Below are 12,189 nucleotides of genomic sequence, written 5' to 3'. Positions count from 1 at the left end.
GCCCAAAGATGCCAGATGCTTGTTGGGTAGTGTGTTGGGCGTGCTTTCACCACATTCTGAACTCACTCAGCTCACATTTTCACACATCAGTTTGGTTATATGCTTCTCCCCCTTTAATAAGGGAAGGTAAAGGTAAAGGATCCCTGGACAGTCAAAGCCAACTATGGGGTGTGGCGCTCATCTTGCTTTAGGCTGAGGGAGCCACCATTTGTCCACAGACAGCTTTCTAGGTCATGTGGCCAGCATGACTAAACCGCTTCTGGTGCAACGGAACACTGTGATGAGTGCCAGAGCTCACAGAAATGCCATTTACCTTCTTGCCACAGCAGTACCTATTTATCTACCTGGACTGGTATGCTTTCAAACTGCTAGGTTGGCAAAAGCTGAGACAGCAATGGGAGCTCACCCCATCACATGGATTCAAACCTCTGACTTTCTGATCAGCAAGCCCAAGAGGTTCAGTGGTTTCTACTACAGCACCACCTGCATCACTTAATAAGAGAAAATGCCAATGCAGTTGAAGTGAAATATTCAAAGAAGTTGGCGAGTTGATGCTCTAAAGAGAATAGAAAATGAAACCAGTAGTGATTTACAGTTAAGTGGATAACTGGATTAAGTTTTCAATCTGAACAAGTGTGATGTAGATGTTGAGTTATCCTTAACTATTTTTGTCTACGTTAAATTACATAGATGTTTTAATCCAGATTAAACCCTTATGTAAAGAATTTCTCAAGGGGCTGAGTCATTTTAGCTAGATTATTTGGACTCAGGATTTATAAAGTAGAACAAGTTGTTCTAATACCTGAACCAAGAATCCATGGGGGATTTAATCTCAGCGAACCAGCTAATTCAATTGAATCAGAATGCTTGTCTTGCATAAACAAACTATATTTTAGAGGGGTGGTCTGACTATAGTTGGATGTGTTCCCTTCTTTCCATCATGCTCAAAGGGAGGAGATTGGTAGTCTTTAGCTTCTGTTTTTGCAAACCATTGTTTGTCATTCCATCTGAATGCAGCAGACTATGGTTTGTGGAAACTATAGCTTGCCCTTAAACCGGCATCAAACCCTCTTGCACAAAGGAAGGTGGGAGGAGAGCACATGCAAGCGTGTGCATTTCTCTAATGACAAAGCCTGGTTTGTTGCTGCATCTGAACTTAAAACAGGACTTCTGTGCGGAACAAGTTTTCTTCCCTTTTTCTATGACTGATCTCCTTTGTCACATGATCTTACGTCCATTTCCTGAAGCGGAACAAGACCTCTCTGTCTCCTTGAATTTTGCACATGTTGATCCCATTATGCAAACTCTGATGAGGTTCACAATGACTGCATGTTTTCCTGTTTAGATTGGTGTATTCTCCTAGCATGTGTTTTGTCATGTTTTGTTTATTTTCTTTTGTCCACAAAAAGTACAGATAAAATATGAGCATGTTCCTCTTGAGAGAGTTTATATCTCAAAGGTGCTGTTTTTCTAGGAAAATAGCCATTTCTCCCATCCATGATGCTGCAGTAGTTTGCAGTTTTTCTTTTCTTTTCGCTATTGAATCAATCCCTAACCCCTAATAACCAGGTTACAAAAATGACCTCTTCAGCTTTATCGCTTCCACTTAGTGGGAGATGTCACAGAAGCCCAATTAGATGGCTGTTCCAAGCGTATGATTATATCCTGATATCTATCACTAGAGTTCATTGGATAGCCACAATTTTTTTCACTCTTTCCTCCCAGTGTCTGATTATTGTACCACCTCAGATTCATAATATAAGCATCAAGAAGCAGGCTGGATTCATTTCCTTCCCTTTTTTCAAAACCAGAGACCTTGGCTTGGTTTGTTTCTTTGTTCTGCTGCTGCTGCAGTGTCCTTTAGAGCGCATACAAGCCAATTGTGAAAACAAGTTCAATTTGACCTCTCCCTTGACGTCTGATATTGATTTTTCCCTATCCTTCAGAAGCATTGGACCTCAGTCAATTGTGGTTCAGCAGACTTGCAAGTTGGAATTGAGGCAGTTCATCGGGGATCAAAAAAACAAAAACAAAAAGTGACTCTGGCCTTTATAGATGAATTTTCAAAAGGAAATATTTAATAACTGGTTGTGTTTAATCAAAATGCAGATTGTATTGAAGCACCTTCCAATTGTGTTTCTGTTCCGTGTCACAGGTGGATATACCTGTTAATGCATTGCTATGGGTTGGCCTTAGAATATGTACCGTGCAACTGGAAATATGTACCTCTTTCTATGCACAATCTACAGCAGTACCAAATGAATCTGCAGCTTTATGTCAAAGAAAGTATGTTCCTTGCCTTAATCTGCCACCCAGAAATTTTCCAAAGTGTATATGGCAGTGTTGGCTGAACCACATACCCCCAACAATACTGTGGGTACTAAAAAGTTAGCCTTAAAAAGTTACCAAGATAAATCCACTGTGTGTGGCCTTGAAAGCAACTCCCTTGCTCAACCTTCCTTGTCCCATGCTGTTCTGGGAGTTCCTCCTAGAGAGAAGCCACTCTTTGCAGAACTGTTTCGTTCTTGGCAGGTGGCCATTGTAGAGGCAGCAGTGACATAAAAAGCATGGCTGGGTTTTCTGTACTGTGATATTCAAGCAGTATCAAGGTCACACCTCTGGGTAGGTGCATTAGAGCCAAGGATAAGATTCCTGGAAACGTTCCAGCTCCCCCCCTCCTCACACACCCAGTGGCAGAGTGTATATTGAATTGAATTTATTACGGTCCCAGACCAGACTTGGCAGAGTGTATAGTCCTGATTTTATTGAGCTCTTTTCCAGTGCCTTAGAAGGATAGGATTTCACATCCCACCAAGCCTGTATTCTCAGCAACTGCAGAGTCTCGCTTTTATTGCGGCTAAACGTTCTTGCTGCAGTGTGATTGGGTTTCAGTGTTTGTGTAATCGTCATTTCCTACAAACTGGACCCAGGTGGCGCTGTGGGTTAAACCACAGAGTTTGGGCTTGCTGATCAGAAGGTTGGCGGTTCGAATCCCTGCAACGGGGTGAGCTCCCGTTGCTCAGTCCCAGCTCCTGCCAACCTAGCAGTTCGAAAGCACATCAAAGTGCAAATAGATAAATAGGGACCGCTCCGGCGGGAAGGTAAACGGCGTTTCCGTGCGCTGCTCTGGTTCGCCAGAAGCAGCTTTGTCATGCTGGCCACATGACCCAGAAGCTGTCTGCGGACAAACGCCGGCTCCCTCGGCCTATAGAGCGAGATGAGCGCCGTAACCCCAGAGTCGGACACGACTGGACCTGATGGTCAGGGGCCCCTTTACCTTTACCTATTCCATGATGGCTTGCGCAACCAACAGCCCTTTTTTCAGCACTTAAATGGGAGGTGCTGGTTCTCCCAAATGACCATTCCCATGTGAGTAATACTGCCATATAGTGTGATTCTTGTAGCAGCTTCATATACTTTCTGCAGCAGAGGCAAGGAGCCTTTTTCAGCATGACAGCTGCCTTTCAGTGACCATAACATGCTAGTGGTGGGCAGAGCCAGAGGTAAAATTGTACAGCAGGCTACCTTCTAACCATGCAGCGGTTAGAGGTTTCTCCACCCACTCACATTGTTCCATCCTCGATCTAGGCAAGGGAGAGGCATTATCACAAATCAAGGTCATGCTCTAGGTTACTGCAATAGCAGTAAGTGACTATCAACATAACTACCATCAAGACTTGCCCTTTACCGGCCGCTTTCCCCCAAGAAAACTTGATCTTCGCCACTGAATTGGTGCAAACTTCAAACAGGTTTTCTCCAGGTTGACATTTGCTCGAATTTATCTGATTTTTCCAGGGAAAGCAGCAAGGCAAGTCCAAAACCACTCAGGCCCATGCCTAGAAAGCATGGGATAAAGCAGGAAACCGCTCAGACCCATGCTTTCTAGGTGTGGGATGAGCATGAATCTGGATGAGTTCCAACCCTAGAAATCTGTAGGATTGTCTAATTTCTCTTTATTTTCTGGTGGTCAGCTGTTGGCGTAAGAACAAAATGACTGAAACATTTCCTCTTGTTTCCAGCGTGGAAAACTTGCAGAGGTTGGATGTGGCTCTTCCTGTAGAAAACTCTTGAGCCTCTCTCATTATATTGGGAGCAATGAAATGTCACTGGAGGGGAAGAAACCCCTTCTGCTTTCTGCCTCTCTAAAATGAAAAATCACAGTCTCCTTTTGCACCGCAGGAAAATTGCCAGGTTTTGTCCCATTATAGGGGAAATTGTCAGCCATACCACCAGATGGGAAGAGTGCTAGCTCTGTAGTTTTACAGATGAAATGTCATTGTAGGAGAGAGATTAACCATATTTCTGTGAAATTCCCCAGCCCCCTGGGAACCTTGAAGGCCAGGATTTTTGTGCCTTTATCATTACGTCATAAATACAAAAGAAGGAAAAGGTCCAAGTGGAGAATAAACAGGAAGTGAGTGCATAGCTGCTCCAGGCAAATGGATTGTGTGTTACAGGATCACACAGCCTTCTGTGGGACACCTTTGACAGACTCTGAAACAAATGGTTCATTGCTGGTGTGGGAGAGCTGTTTATTTGGAATCAAGCTGCTCTTGCTGCTATAAGCAAGGCTGCAATTTTCTTCAGAATGGAAGCAGAGGACCAATCCCACCCCTTTACAAAATAGGTCCTGCCTTGCAGTAGTGAACAATGGAATCTATGCCAGTGCCCAGCAAGCTCACATTTCCCTAATCTCAAATTGTTATGTAGCCACCAAAATCCTGAGGTACCAGCTTGGGGAAGGGTCTTCTGTAAATCTTCAGGATTTTGTCATCAACTAAAAAAAAAAATTCTATTCAGAACAATGGTGCATTGTGGAATCCTGCACTACTCATCCACAAAGTTAAGGAAATGACATGCAATTACAGAACATGTAGAAACTATAGAAATTGCACCACATGTCCCACCTTAGTTGCTCTGAAAACCTCTTGGGACAAGTTCCCTAAGCACTTGAAGGCTAAAATGATGTTTCCATGCCCCCAGCCGCAAAAAACAAACAACAACAAAACCCCATGAATAAACGGAAACTACAACTCTATTTAGCCTGCTGGATATTTAAGGGCAGCTCTCCTACAGTCAAGATTTGCAAATTACCATTTGTTCCTCTTATCAACATGTTCATTCCCTGTGTCATTAAAAGTATACATTTGCGGCATTTGGCATTAGGGTGTTTGAGACTGATCTGGAACCAAGAGATCTATCCAACCCAGATGATAATAGACTAGTTCTGGTTATGCTAATCCAAAGTGCACCCAACAAACAGAGAAGTGAAAAATTGAATTTCCATGAAATTTTGTTGGTAAGGCGAGAGCAGTTTCTGCTGACCAGGTTCCAGAGGATACTAGTTGTCAGCACCGCCAAGGTTTCCCCAGCATCCCTTTTTCTGCTGTATCCTATTTTTCCTATTTGCAGGTTGAAATAACTTTTAGGTTGTTCATAATTTCATTATAGAAGGCAGACTTTGTATATCATTCTACAGGTTAGTCTTGCCACAGCCTAAGAATGATTGCCTTGTGGTTACGGGAGGCCAGGCTTTTTCACCAGTGGGCCTAATACTATGGAATGCACTCCCTGCTGAAATATGAGAGGCCCCATCCTCATTGGCATTCCATGATATTTTGAAGACACACCTGTTTACATTGGCATTCCTTGATCTCTCGTCCTGAGGCTTCTGTTTTAAATACTGTCCTCCATCCAGTCAAGCAAGAAGCATTATCAGAGTTGAAGGGCAGATTCCAGCCAGGCAAAAACATTTAAGGAGAGTGCAAAGCAGCCTGGATGAGGGTTGTGCCTTGGGAGGGAATATGGCCTGAGGAGAGTTCCAAGAGTCAGATGCAGCAGCCTGGGGGGCCAAATTTGGGCCCTGGGCCTGAGGTTTCCCCATCCCTACCACTGAACGTTTTAGGGATGCAGACATGAGGAGAAAAACGTAGAAGACATTGATTACTTGTTGCCATGTTGGTGCATACTAAAATAATAGTGTTGGGAATATTTAAGCATATATATCACCAAATAGCAAGTTATTCTGCAAAAAGTATAGTGATTATCCATCTACTGCCATTCCGCTTCCTTCCTTCCTTCCCCAAACCAGCTGTCTCAGTTGGGGGTTGAGGAGAATGGTTGTCTCCTCTGCCCAGAGATCCCCCTCCAAGCTGGGATAGGCCCCATATATGATCATCATATATGATCATCTAAGGTTTCTCTGCACCAGTTGTCATGGTACCACCAAGTCTCCAGTTGGCAGAGGTTCTTTTGAGTAAAGGAGCACCATCTGGTCTTTGATAATAAGGCAGTTCACAAATTCCTGCATTTCAATTTTCACTTTGCAGTGGTAGTAATTGCAAATGATGAAGACAGAAACTGTGGGAAGGAAGGTCACTTATGCCTTGTCTTTTGATGAATAAACCGCAAAGCAGGCATTGTTCCAAAGTGCCCTTCACCAAATACACTGTTGAGAGGGAGCTTATACAGAAGGGTTTGGATGCAGGCCCAATTCAAGGAAATCTAAAGTCAAGCCCGGTTCTAAATCCTGCAGTCTGCACATATAATCCTCACCCTGGATTGCTGGGTAGCATGAAAAATGGCATTGTGGCAAGCAGGCTGTGTAAACGTTTATGTCTTTTTACAACAAGGTCCACGATACTTCATTAAAAGCAGTTTTACCCTGCACTTCAGCCAAAGAGTCTCCCAGAACAGTTTGCAGCCTTCAGGCTTAACACTAATAAGACACAACACAGAAGGAAAGAGAATGGGGAAGGAGCGATGAAGGGGGGGGGAAGCAAACTTGGGCACCAGTTCTTCAAGATCTTCCTTTAATGACCATTCAGGGAGAGGAGGAGCCAGAAGTAGCAGTGGCCCTGCTCCCTTTCTCTTCCACTGCAGCAGCCTGGTTCAAATCGGCCAGTACAGTCCGAACCTTTGTTCTCGAACGGAATCCGTTCCAGAAGTCTGTTCGACTTCCAAAAACCAAGGCGCAGCTTCTGATTGGCTGCAGGAGCTTCCTGCACTCAACCGGAAGCTGCAGAAGCCACCTCAGACATTCGGCTTCCAAAAAAAGTTCGCAAACCGGAACACTCACTTCCAGGTTTGCTGCGTTCAGGAGCCAAAACGTTCAAGTCACAAGAAGTTTGAAACAAAGGTACAAGTGTATATATAAATTGCACTGCTATTTACATGCACACCTGAATTTAATAATGATTTTGCTTCCACTATGTGCATATTTCTCTAAAAGAGATTTTACAGGATGGTACAAGATGTATAGAAACCAAGGGAGCATGACTGAAAGGTGGATGGCCTCTTACCTTTTCTGACCTATACCCCTCCAGATATTGCTAGACTGCAGCTCCTTCCAGCCCCAGCCTGCATGGCAAATGTTTGGGATGATGGGAGTTGCAGTGGAGCAGCATCTACAGGCCTGCAGGCTCTTCAAGCCTGCAGATATTGGTTAGTGGGGTATTTAGATCAGGAAAATGAAATGGGACAAAATTAACCCCACCCCACCCCACCCTCAAGTTCAGTGCCCCCCAACAACTGCTTTAAAATAGAAAGAGAAATATATGGACATCTGCCACATCACAAGTAGGCTGGCCCTGAGTTTTTCACATGCTCTTAGGTTTTGTATAATTTGGTGGTGGTTGCAAATTTCTCTTTCCTCGACTGCAGCAAAAGTCAGCCCGTCGCCTCTGCTGTCACTTTAGCACCAGCAAACTTGACTCAAGCTTTACACATAACAGGACCCATAGAAATGATGCAGCTGTTAAAAATTCCTCCCAAATCCTGTCTCCTAGTGTGCCTGAGCCCATAATTATTACAGCCAAGACAAGCTCTTGTGGAAGTTAGGTGCTTTGCACAAGCCAGCTCAGATCTTGATCCCCCCCCACACACTTCTCTTGATGTTTTCAGGTTTTTTTTGAAAAAACCCACAAGTCATCAGATTTCCTGCTGGCAGCTAAAGGAGCTCAAGCTGGAGACTGCTGTGAGCAGTGCCATTTCAGATTTGTAGAGAGATCATTTATCCTGGCACTTTGGGATGTTTTCATTCCTCCTTCCTGCACACACCATATTCCAAAATTCAGGACTTCACAGCTCAGCATTCAGTTAGAGGGCAATGAAACTCACCAATTTTTTTTGCTGAGAAAGGAAATCCTGCACTGGTATGGTTTTCTTCCCCAGTTTTTCCTGCAGGAGGTCTGACTGCTAGTGTCAAACTTATTTTTAAAAAATACCGTAAGTAAATAAAATTCTCATTGCCAGGATGTTAGGTGTCAAGTGGGTCATTACCCTTCGAAGGGTGAGAACACAGCATTGCAGCTGAATTCATGCAGTGCGAAAGAAATCCTACTGTCTCTAAGAAATTTCCTTAAGCTTCATCTTGTTTTAGCCACACTTCATGTTTTCTGCCCTGGCCACAGAAATGTGCTTCCTTTGGTCAAATATACATGTAGTTCCTCCTCCTCTCCCTCTCCCTCCCTCTCCCTCATATTTATTCTTTTCAAGCATTTATAATACTGCTGTGCATCAGAAAAGATTCCAAAGCAGTCACAAAGAAAAGTGAACAAGAATAATAATCCAGCATATAAAATAATACAAAGATACAATATTAAAATCCATAAAGCAAGTTTTCACTCACTCAGTAAGCACACAAATTCCACACTCAGTAATACACCCGTAGGCCAGACAGCCTGTACACATTCAGCCAAACCAAAAAAACAACAACCACAAACACAATTACCAGAACCAACAATCCCTTGTGCAGCCTTAACGCTACGAGTCAGAACAAAATTTAATCTGGGATTCCACCAACCCCAACAAAAGCCTAGCACAATTTACCCAAACACTCACTCTCACATAGGGCAAGGGGTAGGGAAATGCAAGCTTTGTGTCTGAATGTGTCCCTCCAAGCCTCTCTAGCTGCCCTTGAGACTCTCCCTGGCCAGAGTGCCTCTGCAGTCCTGATTAGCACTTGCATTGAGTGTTTTTGCCTGACTGGAATATATCTTCGATGATGCGTCTTGCTTCCCTGGATGGAAGGTAGAGAATCGGTGTGAGTAGGTATAGAAATTTGCTTGCTCTATAAAGGTAGAATTTATATTCATTGCCCCACCCACCACTGGCAGGTGGTGCTGAAGGAATGTGGCTTAAAATTTGGGCTGAAGAAGGTCCCCCGTCCCTGATTTCAGGTTATTGTCCACAGCTGAGGAACCAAGCTGTCACTGCAGTCAATTGCAGAATGATGGTAGTGGAGAAAACATCCGGTAGTTGTTTTAAGAATTCATGTATGGTCATACAATTTATTTACTTTTACCAATATAGCCGCTGCCAAACAAAGTATGCTAACAATGGAAGATGCTCTTTCTCAAGTTCTGCTATGGTATCATATTTTTGTTTTATGATTACTTAATATAGATATAACATTTTGAAAAAGCATGGTGAGGGTCCTAAAACTCATCCATTGAATACATCCTTGAGATTTGTCCTACGGGAAAACAGGTCTTAACTTCACAGTTGCATCAGTCTGCTTTCTTGGGCCATTCAGGTTGTGATTTATATATACACGAAGTAAGCAATTGCTCTGAAACCTCTGTATAGACTTCGATTGGCTAACGCCATATATTGATTGGCCCGTAAAGCTTTAAATCTCTTTGACTGGTGGCAGCTTTGATACAAATGCTTCTTACTCCACTAATTGATGGCTTGGTAGAGAATAGTCCATTCTTTTAAAGATGAGTGTTCTCATTAAAATGCCCTACCAGGGGTTCCCAACAAAATTTTCTCGAGGACCCCTCATTGAGCCGCTATTGTGACAAGGACCCCCATTAATTCCTAATCCTAAAATTAAAAAGTGAGAGCCAAATTAAGAGTCTTTTTATATTTTATATTTATACATTTTTTACAGTTACAACAGAGTACTCCATCAGTATACAGTTAGTTTTAATTTTCAGTTCTTAATGAGATGAACCACTTTTTAACCAACGGTCCATTTTTAACTACGCGAACTGTAGCTTCCGCGAAAAACAATGCTTTGTTTACAAACACTACTGTTTTGCAAAGAGGCAGCACGCGCGCCAGGTAGGAGGGAGGGGAATGGAGAAGACAGGGTACCTGCGCAGTAGCGCACAAATGAAGCCGACGTGCGCAAAGCATCTTGGGGAGGTGACCGTTAGTAGAATGTGCGCGCTGCCTCTTTGCAAAACAGTAGTGTTTGTAAAGCGCCACCTAACGGCATACAGCAGAACTACTGCCTCTATCTAATTCTAGTTTTGCACTAGACTCTGCTCATGCAGGAAGCGGCCAAAACAAAAAATCTGTTATCATACGAAATATATTTAATATATTTTTTATTCTAATAGCATCTTGCGGACCCCTCTGGCATAGCTGTTGGGAACCACTGCCTAGTCATTAAAATCTCAACTGTTCTGTGGATCCAGGACCAGCTGACAGTGCCCGGATCACCTAGATAGATAGATTAGATAGATAGATAGATAGATAGATAGATAGATAGATAGATAGATAGATAGATAGATAGATAGACATGACACACATACGATAGTTGGGTAAACAAAAGCAGAGTGCAGCATATGGATGAGCAGTTCAATGACTGAAGTAAGATAAATGTCTTAAGAAGACGCATAGCTGCCAAGTCTCCCGTTGAAAAATCTGGGATCAGCAGCGGTGTGGCACAGGAAGTCGCTTCGACGCATGTCCAGACATGCGTAGAAGGGACTTCCGGTGCCCAGACATGGGCAGAGCAGCACCCTAAATCAGTTCTAAGCATGTTCAGACATGCGCAGAAGGAGCCTCCCTGGCAGGTAGGAAATCGGGGGATTTATGGGATTTTTTTCTATTCGGAATAACAGCGGGAAACGGATTAAAATCCGGGGGTTTCCCGTGAAAAATGGGAGATTTGGCAGCTATGGGAAGAAGGTCAGAAAGGAGATGCAGGGAAGTCCACATTTACTAGCCATAGATGCCAGGCAGAATGTCCTACACTTGGGGTCACCCTGATCCAGAAGAATTTTTATAAGCAACCCAGGCCACATCTGCACCATAAAATTAAAGCACTCTCACACCACTCGTAACAGTCTTGGCTTCCTCTAAGGCAGGCATGTCAAACCTGCGGCCCTCCAGATGTTTTGGACTACAATTCCCATCTTCCCCAACCACTGGTCCTGCTAGCTAGGGATCATGGGAGTTGTAGGCCAAAACATCTGGAGGGCCGCAGGTTTGACATGCCTGCTCTAAGGAATCATGGGGACTGTAGTTTGTTAAGGGTGCGGAGAGTTGTTAGGAGACCTATTGCTCTCACAGAGCTACAATCCCCACAGTGGTTTAATAATCAGTCCCTCTTCCCATTGAATTCTGGGAATGGGAATGGTTGCTGATGACTGTTAAAAGTGGTTTGATAGTGCTTTAAGTGTATGGTGCAGTCAGGGCCTTGGCCAGCTGGCCTCTGCAACAAAGACAGGATCCAGTGGACCAAAGTTTGGTCCCATGGAAGCCAACTTTACAAATCAAAAGGTGGCATAAAGTGGGTTCAGTTTCGTTGACTTCCCACATGATGTAATCATACTACACTTCTGTTTAGATTCCTAAAAACTCTTATTTACTTTGGTTTGCTGCCAGTCATTCAGTGGGAGTCCAGGTGTGAAAGCTCGATTTGTTCTGTTGCATTTTAATTTAAGAAATTAATATTTTATAGTCTACAGATATATATATTTAATGATGCCATGCATTGAAATATTGAAATGCAAATGTAGGTAGCGTGATGGAGTTTGAGATTGTCAGGTGAATGAAAAAGCAGGCAAAACAAGCAATCTCACTCTGGCAATTATATGTTAAGGACTGAAAAGCAAGATCTTGTTGAGACTTCAGTGCTGATCCCAGTGCGTCTCTCCCCTCACCCCACCTTTGTAATTAGGCAGAAGGGAGACTTGGCAAAGAAACTATAGACTATAAAGAGGGGAGTTTCTGTTCCTCAACTTTGTCAGCTTTTGCACTAAACTCTGAACTTTTAGGGGAGATTTCACTCAGCTGAGTATATATTTTTTCTAAAATAAAATTTGATTTTTGCATCATTGCTCTTTCTGTAAGGCATCTGTAAGGCATTGCTCTTCCTATTGTGCATACCTCCCCGTATAAAATATTATATATTTATACCCCACTTCAATACATTTTTCCCAGGGCAGCTTG

The 12,189-nt window shown here is 43.3% G+C and overlaps 1 protein-coding gene across 2 annotated transcripts in view; it reads left to right on the top strand.

Annotated features, from left to right (window-relative positions):
- Positions 1–12,189, top strand: part of PPP2R2B (protein phosphatase 2 regulatory subunit Bbeta) — a 232,005-nt gene that overhangs the window by 208,041 nt on the left and 11,775 nt on the right. The gene's annotated exons all lie outside the window — the stretch shown is intronic.

The sequence above is a fragment of the Zootoca vivipara genome, chromosome 2 (genome assembly GCF_963506605.1).
Source record: "Zootoca vivipara chromosome 2, rZooViv1.1, whole genome shotgun sequence".
Lineage (NCBI taxonomy): Eukaryota > Metazoa > Chordata > Lepidosauria > Squamata > Lacertidae > Zootoca > Zootoca vivipara.
The sequence above is the reverse complement of the archived record's forward strand: the minus strand, read 5'-3'. Positions and strand labels throughout refer to the sequence as shown.